This window comes from Falco naumanni, chromosome 2 (assembly GCF_017639655.2).
Source record: "Falco naumanni isolate bFalNau1 chromosome 2, bFalNau1.pat, whole genome shotgun sequence".
Lineage (NCBI taxonomy): Eukaryota > Metazoa > Chordata > Aves > Falconiformes > Falconidae > Falco > Falco naumanni.
The window spans coordinates 113,351,591-113,366,200 of NC_054055.1; the positions used below are offsets into that span (position 1 = coordinate 113,351,591).

The following is a 14,610-nucleotide window of genomic DNA, read 5'->3' on the forward strand; positions in this document are numbered from 1 at the left end:
AGGTAAGTGACCCAGGAGAATTCAGGCAGTTGCCGTTAGGTATTTGTGCATCCGAGACTTGAGCTCAGCAACTCAGCTAGGTACCTGTTGTTGCATGATTGAAGGGTTTCAGCGGTGCCCAAAGATTTTCCTTAGGCACAGGAATTCATGTTTCTGATGTTTGCTATAGTTTTATGTGGTCAGTTCACCCCCAAGTAGAGCTAGGCACTGTTCCTCAATAACTTGACAGAAATATCAGAGACCAAATAACAGTGCAGAGTGCCAGTGAGTTTCCAGGGTATTGTTGTAGTGGCTTTTTGACATGTCTGTCTCAGCTGCCAAATTTATTCCAGTAGAGATCACCTTACGAGATGATACTTGATTTACATTATCTGATTTGTTCCATAATGGGGGAGATCAGAGCAGAGTCTTTGATTTCATTTTCACAGGGAACAATATATCTTTAATTTTAAAATGGTTGATCAGCGCCTACATTCATAGAATAATTCAGGACGTTACTTTGACTACCGCAGTTCACATTGCAGAGCAATACAATCATCATTCCCATCCTGCTTTGTCTGTCACAGTCAGTAATGTTTCATCTAGGCTCATCTATAGCTGTCTTGGATCTAGACAGACACGCCAAGGCCAGATCCTTCAGTAGTTCCACAGTCTTTTACACCCCTTCCCCTTTTTCTGAATTTAAGCAATCTCCGAGGAACTTTATCCTCTGAAGTTCTCTTGAGGAAGACAAAGGGGGGGGGGGGGGGGTGCCTCTTTTTGGCTTTAATCCACTTAATGTTTTATGGCTGTGGGAAGAATTTGCATATGAGAATTTCATTTTGTCTTCATCCCCTGGAGATCAACCTGGTCACAGACTATGCTAATTATTGGTGTAAAGCTCATGATCTAAATTTTACACTAGGAGCTTCCCTGTGCTCTCTTACAGAACTTTGCAGTGCCTTTGCATTAGTGTTAATCCAGGTAGTGCTGATTACCCTTCTTCTCCTGGCTCTAAAGTGAAATCTGCCGGTCCTCTTAAATTGATAGGATTGTCGTTTTCTGTGCTCCAACTGTTTGATTGCTGGGCTTTTTTTCCCCCTTTTTTTGGGGGGAGGTGTGTGGGTGGGAGGGGGTCTTTTATTCTGTTTTAATCTATCAGTGTTTGGTGATACTTTCCAGGATTCAACTAGAGAACATTAAATCTTCAAAGACAGTTTCAAATTTAGGAAAGCTGAAAGTATCAACTCTGAGCATTTTTCTACAAAACAATTGTGTTTTTTTTAAAAATAATGCAGATTTTTAATTGAGGGTTATTAAGTGCTGCATGATTTGATTATTTCCCCCCCTGCTCTTAGAATGGACCTCTTGGAAATAAAGTAATCCAGTACGATTTTTGGCTATCAAGCCTACAGGGTTCCAAAGCATATTCAATAAGTCAGCACTTACAGACACTTCATAACTGCACCTTTAATAACTGGATTATAGAATTAATTTTTTTGTCTACTAGGGATTTTATTAACTAGATTTTTTTGCCTCCAGATGAATCCTGGTAACATCATGGGATTGCTGTTCTGAGGAGGAAGCATTTTAAATTCCTAGCTAGCAGTAACATCCATTCTCAATGAGGAAATTAACCCTAGGTACCGAGGTAATTTATTGGGCTTTTCAGTAACCCTGAAGGTGTAAGCTGCCAGAGCTTCCAAAACTCTGTTGTTGTTATTACTGACCATGATGCTGTAATTCAGTGTTGATGCAAAAGTTTTCTTGGGGAGCTGAAGCTTGTGATATCCTCTAAGGAGCTAATGCAGCTGAGAACAGATCACAACCACCTAGAGCGTGATCCTGGAGCATGAGAGCGCTCATCCGTGCATACTCACCACCAAAGTCTGGCAGGCTTCCGTCTCTCCAGCTTCTCCCTTTCTGTTGTTCTAACTGCACACATTTTCAGTGATGCAATCAAAGGGGTTTAGATTTGTTGTGCTGCAAAAAGACATGTTAATGGGAGGCCCTGCTCAGAACAGCACTCATTTCCAGAGGGCATCACATTAATCTGTCAGCATTTTAGCAATACCAGGTAAAGACTTGTCTCTATGGATGGATAGTCCTCAAGCAGTTGTCTTCAGTACAGTTCAGCAGAGTGCTATTCAGGATATCAGTTGTTCGTTATAAGAAAGCAATTTAAAAGCCAAAAAGGAAGAGAGGAATGCTTGAAAATGATGGAGGTTTTTTGTTTGTTTGTTTTTGGGTTGGTTATTTTTAGGTATTACGATACAGCTTTTGCCTGTATGAATCAAAGAATCATAGGCTAGGTGAGGTTAGAAGGGACCCCTGGAGACCATGTGGTCCAACTGCCCTGCTCTAGCTGGGTCAGCCAGAGCAGGTTGCCCCAGAAGATGGTGTCCAGTCAGGTTTTGAATATCTCCAGGGATGGAGACTCTATAATCTCTCTGGGCAGCCTGTGCGGGTGTCTAACCACCCTTAAAGTAAAATAGTTTTTTCTATGCTTAAGTTAAATTTCCTGCATTTGAATTTGTGTCCATTCTCTTTTGGCCTGTCAGTACACACTACTGAGAAGTGCCTTGCTCCATCTTCTCAACTCCCCTCATCAGGTATTTATCAACATTGACGACATCCTAAGCCTCCTCATCTCCAGGGTGAACGGTCCCAGCGCTCTCAGCTTCTCCTTATATGATAGATGTTCCAGTCCCTTAATCGCTTTTGTGGTCCTTTGTTGTACTCGTTCCAATATGTCCCTGTCTCTGTTGTACTGGGTGAGCCCAGAACTGGCCAAAAGAGTTCAGATGTGGCCTCACCAGTGCTCAGCAGAGGGGAAGGATCATCTCCTTAGACCTGCTGCCACATTCTTCCTTATATGGCTCAGGATGCTGATAAATGTAAAGTAATTTAAATTCAGTTGTTACATTTTTGCTCTTCTGTTACAGAAAAGATAAAGTGTACCTTGGGGTTTACATTTTTAAATACAAATAAATGAATTATTTTTATGTACTCTTCCCATTTAAAGAGTTACTAATGAGTATTCCAGATGTATATTTCATATGCAGTTGGTTTAGCCCATTCTTATTTTCTAATTTCTTTTGGGTGGCCTCATTCTTATAGAGAAATTATGTATCAAACAAAATTGCTTACTACAGAAAATGGGAGCATTGTTACTAAGAGGGATGTCAACAAGTTTTTCTATCAATTAAAGACTGATGGAGATAAGAAGAAGAGACTAGATAGAGGAACAAATTAAGTCAAAGACAGCTTATTCCAAGGTTTTCTGACACCCACATATATGTGCAGTCAGGAAAGATTTCAAAGAAAAAGAAGGAAGGAAGATGAAGAGTAAGAGGAATGAAAAATGAGGAAAGATGGGATCACTGAGGCAGGACAAATACTGTCAGTTGGGAGGTGAACATACATTGAGTATACTAAAGGCTGTTACAGGGGAAAGAAATTAAATATACAATTTAATTTAGTAAGTTTTGGTTGAAGAATTTGGAAACACTGATTAAAGAAGGGCAAGAGGAGGATCTGAGGAAAGCATCAAACTTGGCAAACAGTTTGCAAGCAAAACGGAAATCAGAAGAAAAAGTGCTGCTTTTGTCAAAAGTGGTAGTGTTAAAATATCATTGTATACCAGAGGAAGTATATTTGATATCTGGAATTTTTCCAGAACTGTTGAGTCTACCAGGACTTCTGTAAGATGGGAAAGGAGATTCATGTGTATAGACAACAGGTTTATTTTTCTAAAAACTTTTTAAAATAGAGGTCTTAAGTTTTGTGCCTGGAGAATAGGGAAAAGAAGATGAATGCTAGGTAAAAAGGAGTTAAATGATCAGCTCTGAAGTGAAGAGAAGAGAGAGAAGGAGGAATCAAGGACACAGTATAATTAAAAGATGGGCTATTATAACTTAGATATCAAAAACATTCATGTATCCAGTGTTGCAGATTGTTACTGCAGCACTCTTTATTACATCTGATGCTGTGAACATATTATCATCCAAATGTGCAATTAATGTCCTTTGACGGGCACTTTGTCGACAAGCCCAAGAAAGAGTACGGTAACAATCACTGTCCTGAAGGCCAAATACCTTTGCTTATGCCATGTCTCAGACAGCTTCTGAAGCAGAATTGGAAGTTACTCTTGATCCATTATATATGATTCAGTAGTACACAGTAAATACAGAAATTCTTCTTAGACTGTATCTCCAATACTCAAGTGATTTACCGTCTATTAAAAATAGCCACAAAAATCAGTCAACATTGAAACAACTTCTTGCATTTTTAAAATATTCAGTGCTACCTTTTGTATGACACACAAATCTATCTGTCAAAAGTAACAAACTGAAGACAGGTTAGTTATGGTGGTTTCTTAGTGAACCTTCAGACTATACCAGTTAAGAAAAGTGCAGTATGAGAACCAATATAATTAATCATCCGTTGCAAGTGTGAAGGGTAAGTAGCATTCTCTAGCTATGAAGCTGTAAATGGTAGTTACTCTGTGTATTTGCTTTTCAAATTAATGTCTTCAATCCTGTATCTACTGCTATAATTTCAACTGCAGAAACAACCAACCAGAGGAATATTTTTTCCCAACTCTTAAAAAAGAAAATGCCTTCAATAAATATTTGAACGAAAAAGCCAGTATGCAGTCAGCTGTTTTTTGTCTATACATATATGTTAAGCGTGGACATGTTTCTTCTAGTATACTCAAATATATCTGATGTATGTGAATGGCCCCAAAAGTGTCAGATATTGGGGATAAATGCTACCAATGGTAGCATGATTCTACACTTCTGTTACTGTCAGTAACTGTTAATTCATGGTAGAGTTTTTGTTCAGTGCAGCTGTTAGTACTAAGTATGCCATTTATGCCATTGTATGTCAAATATTTGTTTTATTTTTCCAAACAGTATTCGGTAGTGCTTGATGAATATGTCTGGCCACCACTCTGGACTCCAAATATTGTATGGCTGCACTTCTGAAGCCACCACCTTCTTGGAATATAGCTGCTCAAAAAGTGTATTTGCACAAATGTAGATATGTAGATTCTTTACCCCCAAAACATCTAGAATAAAAAAATCACAGAATGTTTCACATTGGAAAGGACCTCTGGAGGTCACCTAGTCCAACCTTATTCTCCCACTATGTCCAGTTAGACCAGGTTCCTCAGAAAATTAGAGATCTAGAAAGTTCTGCTGCTGCCAAATTTTTCTTTTGAATTTGGATTAAGTTCATGATTTGCTGCTTCTTCATAATAAAATTCCCAAATTTCTCAGCCTCTCCTTGTATGAGAGATGCTCCAATCCCTTAATTATCTGTTTTGATCACCATTTCTCACTAATAGTTTCTTTCACAGCGCACCTGCATCTGGAAAACTAAGACAAATCCCACAAAAGAGGAAGCATCTATGTACTTGTAGTTCAGAGGCAGATTGTGTGCTGTTAGGCTATATGGGAGACATCATAAAACTTTAAAGGGCTCTGTCAGAAAAGATGTTGAAACCACCAAAGAGCTTTTAGAGAATCCTCCCTGGAATTGCACTCGTCTCAGATGTCTCCTGATACTTTGTTCCGTATTTCAATTCCCTAGATAATGAGATCTGCGAGTCATCACTAGCACCACTAATATCTTCAGTATTGACGTATACATTAGTGGTTGACTCTGCGTTGGTACTGGAATCAATTGGTAGATTGATTGCAGATAGACTTATCAATCGTTGATGATTTCTTTGCTGTTTTGTTCAGGTTCTGAATATTTTCAGGGCAGTGACCTGTTCTTAATTGGCCTCTGGAGGAAGCTATCTTGCTCCACTAACTGCAGCAGGAGTTCAGGGAGTCTGACTTCATAATGTAGTTAGGACATATGAGTATTCCTACTGCATGTCTGGCCAATGTAGCCATCTGCTACAGGAAGAATGATGTTAATTCATGTATCTACATGAATGATCAAGAAGTGCAGAAAGAACAGACACATATTATACCTGTTCTCACTTAGAAAGCAATCTCTCTTTGTTCTTTAATAAGTGAGAAAGTCTTTCCAAACCCTGCTGAGATAACACATTTGAACAGGACTGCACTCTTTAGAAATTAGAAGGCTGTGACTTTCCAAGAAATAAGAAGCAGTACCGTAAACATGACTCTGCTGTGAGTGTTACTTATTCGTGCCACTAAAAGCATTTTCAGTATGATGGGATCATTGTTTAGCTAGTGAATGAGCAGAGCTGTAATGTCACCATCTACAAGGTTAGAGGAATATAGGTATAATTCAGTTCTACAGCTTCCTTAAGACATGGTCAGCTGCAGACATGTATGAAAAGCATATTGCACATGGGCAGATTTGAGGAGAAACTGAATTTCCAGTAGTGCTGAGTGTAAAATTTGGTGGAGTTGTTCCATGTTCCCTACCTTTAGGATTCCTTGCACCCAAAGGTGACTAAAGCCAGTGCATGAAGGTCACCAGCAATGACTGTAAAGAGCAGTCTCTTAAAGAAAAAAAGTGAGTGCACTGTAACTGATGTTCTTTAAAATATGTACAATGTTTTGGTAGAGTTCTGTGCTGTTCGGCTAGACATTTTTTAATACCTATACAAGCTTAAATCTGCCTTGGTCAGCGATCATTCAAGTACTGTTAACACAATTATTAGTATCAATATCAGTAGCATGAGCAGAAATTACCTGGTCTGGTCTTCGCAAACTTAGAGCAAACTAAGAAATCTGCATACCTTTGTTTTAGTTTGCAAGAGGATTAGTATTTATCTATCCCTTCTACTTCAATAAGGTCTTTATCTTATATTTCTCACTTACGAGAAACTATCATTTAGCCTGAAACTTACTGTTTTTTCAGTATTACCCTCAAAATTATAGAAAAAAAAATTAATTTATATTAGTATTTTCTTAGGCAGGTGTGGACTGTTATTACAGCTCTCTATTGTATTATTTGCATTTTTGTAGTATTACTTATGCAGTAGTATTTCATTGATAGACCTTCAGAAATTACCTTCCCAACTGAGAGCCTCTTTCTACCTGTAATTTACATTATATGACACAGTATGATGTATGCAGTTTTGGAATATTGTAGCATTATTTTTTCCTTTTACCATAATTGCCAGGATCAGTACAACCCAGAATAGGATTCATCTTTTTAGAGTGGTTCTGCATTTGAACATAATAGTTAAAGAATTTCCTCTTTAATCCTCAGAGCTTCTGTTCTGCATTACTGCTTTCAAAATACCAGTCTCCAACTCGGTATATAAGATTACCAATTACTTTTATCTATTGAATCTCATTTATTTTAATTCTGTCCATTTCTAACCTTGCCAGATCATTTTGCAATTTTAATTTTTGCAGCTGCACATTTGAGAAGTATGATTTTTAAAGATTTTTCTAGGGTACCATGCTGTGGCACATGTCCAGTTGCATTAGTATAATAGGAAATCTTGTAATTCCCCATTGCAGAAGGAACCAGATGAGCAGACCTTGTAAGATGACATTTCATCCCAACTAATGTGGTACTTGCTTTAGTTTTGGAGGTACAGTTAAACGTTATCCCAATGCAATAAAACAATAAAGCATCTTCGTAGGTCAAAACCTGTATGTTTTGGAAAGATTTGAAACTTAAATTTCTTATGTGAAAGTGTGGCAGCCCTCATCCTTCAGACAATAAATGTCATCCTTATGATTCTCAAAAGCAAGCAGAACATAAGTGCAGTGCCTCTCTAATGCCAGAAGTAGGCATTATAAACACTCTAGAAGGCAAGTTCTTTTTTTACATATTGCCATGTTTCTTGAATGCTCTGAAAAAGAGACAAACTGAAGACAATACAGAAAATTATTGTGGAAGAAAATATAGCTCAGTGCAGAAAATCTGGTATGCAGGAAAGTTTTACCATATTTATTCCATTCATGAAGGGCATATAATCGTCCTGGCCTTCTTTTGTCAGTTGGCAACAGTTGGTGAAACCTCACTTGGCAGATGTGTTCAAGATTGTAAGTCACTGTAAGTCACCTTAAACTGTTTTCATTCCATCCAGACTGCAGGAAACGGCAAATTGTTTCACTGAAGAAATTACCTTGCAGTTTGGATCTTCTTCGTAAAGCATCTAAGATTGTTCTTTAAATACAGCCCACTCTGATAAGTAATAGCTAACGGTGTAGGGACAGGTTCTGGATCCCCAGTGCTTTGGCCTTTTCAAGATGAGCACAGAGAAGATGCCTCTGTTAGTGAGACAGTCAGAACCTCTTCTAATGAAGGGAGTTTGCTGTACTCCTTGACATATGCATTATCCAATGTGCAAAAAATCTGAAAAAGATAAAAAGGAGAAAGCAGCTTGCTGCTGAATGTTGTTCTCTAAGCTAATCAAATATTTCGGCAGTATTTCTCAGCTAAAGCCATCTAGTCTTTGCTTATTATATTGCAAACCAGAGCATAAAGTAGAAGCTGACCAGATGATTAGAGATAGAAGAAGTATATTCCTATTGACCCCATTGTTTCTTCCTTTTGATTACCAAGTACTTTAGAAGGGTTCAAAGAGAAGTAGAAATGCACTGGAATTAAAGTAAAACTAATCTCTAAGGATTGTTATGTCATTCTTCCATTTCAAACACGTTACTTATCATCCTCAGTGATGACCTGGATTTATTAAGTACATGAATGGGTTGGGAAATTCAGTGGAGTTGAAGTATCCACAGCATCTGAGTGACACAAAACTGTGAAAGATGCTGTTTGGAATGTCTCTTTGAACTCATCTATGTTACTAATCACCTTCCTAATGGGGGAAAAAAATCATTATGTATCTGCAAATTGGCCAGATTACTGTTCCACACCCAATTAGCCAAAGATCTGTCCCCAGTATTGTGACCTTCAGTTTTTGTTACTTCCGCTAATTTTACTTACAAATGATGTCACCTTTAAAGGACTCCAACGGTACATGCATCAGCCAATCTAATAGGTTGCATAGAAACTCCTAATGTATTTCCACGAGCTTTTCTGTCTACATTAGCATTACCTGTGCAAGTAGATTCAATTTCAATGTTTCTGTCCCAGTACTGAAATCTATCATGTCTCTTGACTGATTAGGAGTTCATCTATCTTTCTGACCTTTGGACTCCATTGGAATCATGACCAGGTAGTTATAAGAGCAAAGGTAGTAGTTTCACAGCTGCAATGCTATGGACTACATTTCCAGTGAGTGGAAATGGGGTGAGGCAGACGTGGCCCCACCACACACATAAAACAGAAATAGAAAACGTGATTACTAAATATCCACACTTCTACCTAGCCTTGTATGCCTCCTCGTATGAAAATAATCAAATTGCATGACTAGAAAGAAAGAGGAAGGAAAAGGATTTTCTTTCCACATACAAATAATTAAAAAGTTTGAAAATATTTGGAGTTCACATACCATGCAAGTAGCTACTAGATAGGTTAGGCATCAGTGTACTAACTGCATATCAGTTGGAAATGGGCAAACTGGTAGTACAGTAACAAACCAATGTGTACATGATTTTTTTAAAGGGCAATTAAATGTTTTGATAAGAAGTATGAAGGCTTAGAAGACTAAACACAGAAGAAAATAGTAGTTTGGGGTTTTTTTCCATTTACTACCCTTCCGTCTCTTTTTTTCTTGCTGTGGTGGTCGTCTGTAGCCTGACAGATTTTGATGTACAACTACAAGTGAGTGCTGTAGATCATCCCTGTGGGCATCTTGGTGTATTGAATTGATTAGGGACAAAGCAAAAGGCCTTCTCAAGTATATTCAAGTATATCTGGAAACACAATATACATTCATTGAAAACTAATTCACATTTGATGACGGTACTGTGTTCAGAAAGTTACAACCTGAAGATCAGAGGGATTTTTTCAGTTTCTTAAGTATCAAATTTCTGGGACTTTAGCACAACCTGTAGAGCATCAGAAATTCTTCTGGTTCCAGCTATTGGTTACATTATTCCCAAGACAGAGGGAACAGCTCTAACATGAGGAAGAAAATTTTCTTGAGTGAATCCCAGGGTGGCAGCATATGTCAAGTTAGTATTGTCAAAACATCTGCAAATTACTCTGGAGGATTTGGGGGTTTTGTTGTTTATTTCTTCCTCATTCTTCAAATATAAAACTCAAAATACTATTAAGATATAGTCTTTTTAAAGAAATTAGATTAAAGATGCTGCCCTCTGGCTACTACATCTAACAAATCCAACTGCCTTTTATGAATGCCAGGATGAAACGTGGATTTTATTTTTTTTTCCATGACACTGTATTTTTAAGTTTCTTTTCTCTCTTTGATATAATTCCTATTGCAAGATTTCACTACATGACTACATGTGATGATTGTATTATTTTTTGCAAAAAGTAAAGTACAGGGTTTTGTGCTTGTGAACCAGACCACCAGTTTGTTGCAATGGTTGTCAGTCTCAACAATTGCTAATTAATGCAGCTGAAACACTGCATTAATACTAAAATTTACTCATAATAACCTAAACTATGCAAATTATCAAGGTAACTTGTTTCTGTCTCAGAAAACATTCTGAAAGGAAATCTTTTCCACAGAAAAAGAGAATGACAGGTAAAATAAATGAAGTGTGTCTGCTTAGGAACAAGTATTTTATGCATAATTATTTCATACTTTGCAAACTAATTACATCATATGTGCCTGGGAATTACAGAAAACTGAAATAATGTACTTAGGGCATATTGGAATTTATTATGCAATTATATTTTCTGTTGCATTTTATGTTTTTTATAAGCACTTACAATGTAAGAACCCAGGAAGGAGACATCAGTGGTGGTATACTTTATTACTCTTTTGGCATAGGTGTATTTCCCAGAAGTCAAATATATATTCTGCTTCTTTAGCCGTTTTCTGGCATCTCTGTAACATGCAAAAATTCTGGTATTTCAAGCCATTGATAAGGTAATGATTCGGGAATGTAGGTCAGGAAGAGGCCAAAAAGGTGTATTGGGCTTCTAAGAAAGTGAAATGGGGATTAAAAAAAAAAAAAAGAAAAAAAAAAAGAACTTCCAGAGAAGGTTCTGAAAGAGCAGGGAGAGTTAGGAGTGAGGCTAGGAAACCATGCAAGTCCATTGAGCATGGAGCTGGCTGAGTCTTTAAGGACAAAGCTTTCTTTTCTGTGCTCTACCTGGGCTGTCTAGTCATTGCCGCAGTGCAACTAATAAATAGTTTTCAGAAACTACCCATGGAATACAAATGCAGCGATAAGTACAACCTTCTTAAAAACTGGAGGAATAAATACTGTCACCTGAGTACAGTATAGAAGCTGTATTTTATTACGAGACACATTAAAAAGAAGCTTGGTGTCTCCTGTTAGCTTCTGCGGGGAGCCAGAAATATTTACTACTGTTTGTATTGAGCAACCCACAGACATTTCAGCATATAGAAAGTCTGTTTAGTGTGTACCAAACTCCAAATTCTTGCAGGATGTCCCCCCAGATTCTTGCAGAATGTCCCCATACATGTTCTACTGTTTGGTTTTTGCTGTTACTTAAATAAGAGAGAACGTTCTGCATTTCACTTTATGGTTCTTTATTTAAACTATTATAGCAGAGCCTCGAGTAGGCTTGAACCTTGTGGTGAAATTGCCCGTTTTTGGGGCAATTCTCACTTCAAAGAAAGAGCGGTCAAAAAGCTTACAGAAAGCTTTTGAAGCTCATGTCCGTTAAACAGAGAATAATAAACTAGATGAGATCACTCTTTAAACAAGTAGAACTCAGGTCTTATGAAAGAGATTGAATAAAGAGTGTTGTAAATAAATCTCCTTCCCATCCACTAGCTCCTTGAGGAGTATGTCTTCTCCTTCAAGCTTTTGCTTGCCAGTTGAGACCTTTCAGTAGCTGGCTTCTGTTCAGGCTCCACGGGCTTCTTTGCTCCAGCAATGAGGCTTGGCAAGGGTTTACCTTCTGCCGCACGCAAGACCCCTGCTCCACTCAGTTTCCATGCCTGGAGATTGCCAGCTGGCTAGAAGTACTCCTGGCTTCTCCAATGCTGTCAACTGTTCATTTGCTGTCCAAGGAAGGAGCAGCCATCCTCTCCCAGAAGGACCCCTGCCCCAAGGTGCGGGAGCCAGAACTAGACAGCCACCTTTGTTCTGATCTAACTTTACCCTTTTAGCAAAATATACCTGACGCAGAAAACAGAAATAAACCAGTTCTGGCATCCATCACAGCCATCGATTTCGCGAGAGGAAACGGTGCCTTTCTAAATAGATATAGATACTGATATAGTCGTAGATGTAGGAATAAATTTTGAAAGTAAAATTCTAAAAAGATTCCATGTAAGCGCTAGCCTTGTCTGTGAAATAGCAGAGTTTTCTCACTGGTTTGCTCTCAAATCTGCATTAGACAGGAAATCTTACAGTTTGAATTGATTTGGAACTTGGGTTTGAAATTGACGGCACAGATAATTAATTGCATTTAGACTTAGCACTTATAGAAATGCTTCTGACAAACAGCTTTCCTGCAAAGGAGTATTATATCGGTGTTCTTTGCAGCACTTTTTTTTTTCAAAGGCTCAGTGTTGGTATTTTCATTACTATTTCTTTCTGTTCTTCCAATAAAAATTCACTCCAGGCTGAAACATGGAACATCTGATCCTAGGCCTTGGTCAGTGGTTGTTTTTACCAGTTTTCCAGAAAACTGATTGAACTGAGGTTTCTATTTTGTACAAAGGTTAAAAATGGTGTGGAGGGGAGGAAATGAGGGAGGGGAGCAATAGGAATGTCGCTGAGGCAGGTGGTTTGTATTTCAATTGGGTTTTTTTCTACAAGTAGGATCTAAATGGAAAATTTGTGTTCTAGTGGAGTTAACTGCGGTTCTGTTTAGTGCATGAAATTCTGCACATTGTCCCATCTATAGGAAAATATTTCGACTGCTACATAATTTTTTATCATGAGACAGTAGCAATTGAAAATTATAAGAAAGTAAAATATGCTGTAGGATGATATACTGCATGACTTTTAAAATAATTTCTGATTAACATGAGGCAAAAGTCGCCACTTTCAAATTATGGGGTGCTGAGGTTTTTTTGTAATTCCTATGCTGTTCTCTAAATTGTATGTATGGGCGTGGTAGTAATTAAACCATTTAGAAGCACTGGGTCATTTTGAAAATATCTTTTTTGAAAGGTCAGTAATGTGAAATAAACTACCGTTCTTATGTCTGCTCAGTTTGCATCTGACTAGAATTGAAAAGCTGAGAAATGAATTCTGAGTCCCCATCTACTACTTCCTCAAAGATAGCAACAGCTTCACTGTTGTGAGGACTTTTGGCTAGTAAAGCCACAGTCATCAGCTTTGCCTGCTATTCTGGGTTGGTAGAAGCTTGCTTCTATGTGTTTTTTGTTTTCTTGAGCTTGTTTTTCTGGGCTGTTTTGTCGGCATATTGGTATATACATGGCTTTTCATTTGGTGGCTTTTGTTTTGCTTGCTTCTTTGCATTGACGTTGCACCTATTTTCCATCATCATGTGCATTTTATATTATATACTACATAATTATTTATTTCTTGCTGTTGGTGGCCAGCAGATGTCTCGGTTATGTTTGGAATGTGTCCATTACACACAATCTCAGTCACTTCGATGTGCCTTGGAGCAGTTTGTGGCATGCTTGTGTGTTAGGACTGCTTAGGCTGTCACCTTTCAGTTGTCTGACCCTGCAGAGAATAAGTCAAGCTTTAGCTGTCCTACCCTAAAATAACCAGCAAATTCAGCTTGAGTTCACTGTAAAGAAACCTGAACAGCAGCTTTAGAAGGCAGCAAGTTCAAGTGACGTTTTTGCTGAATCTTCATTGTAGCTACTTATTTCAGTGTAAATCTTCCTGCATTGACAACACTTGGAGAGCCTTGCAATGGGGCAGAAACATGTAGATATAGTAGCAAAAGAACCATGGTAAAGCTTTGCTTTTATCGTTGGCAGATATAAGTGTGAGGAGAAACAAATCTATGAGCCTTTAGGGACTTCAGAAAGCAGCGAGTGAGAGCATCATTAGGGACTCGAACACCTTGGTTATTCTCACAAATCAAAGCATAGCTCTCCCAGTAATTATAATATTTTATATTTTAGTTTTGGCTTTCAGAGGCTTACTGTAAAAATAGACTCACTGGCGATTCAAATATTGTCATGTCAAAGATTTGAATCTAGAGGTATACAGCAAAACTTTCTGAGTTACAGAGGGGTTTTTTTATTGTTCGCTTAGGAGAATTATGTCATTGACTTACTTATGATACTAGTATTTCTGTGCTGTGGAAAGACTTGATTAATATATGTAGATTCCTGAAACAGCTTTAATACAGAGAAATTTAATGTTTGGAAATGTTTTGACTGTTTTTCAGAAGAAAATGTGGGTTACTCTAAATATAACCTTTAAAATATTTAAAAGTTTAAAACATTAGTTAAAGTGACATTTTGAATTTAAGTAAATCTACCTATTCCTCTTCCCTCAGTGGTTTCATGCAAAGAAAATCTTGCTAGGAAGGATATTCTGATAGAAGATGAGTAAAGTAAAGCCACTATACTCAATTACCTGAACTCTTTAAATGTATTATATATGCATGCAGAAGTAGAACTTTCAAGATATTCATGATAAGAAATATCCTTACAGCATTCCAGAAATC

At 37.7% G+C, this 14,610-nt stretch overlaps 1 protein-coding gene across 3 annotated transcripts in view; it reads left to right on the top strand.

Annotated features, from left to right (window-relative positions):
- Window positions 1-14,610, top strand: part of CADM2 (cell adhesion molecule 2) — a 670,184-nt gene that overhangs the window by 524,684 nt on the left and 130,890 nt on the right. The gene's annotated exons all lie outside the window — the stretch shown is intronic.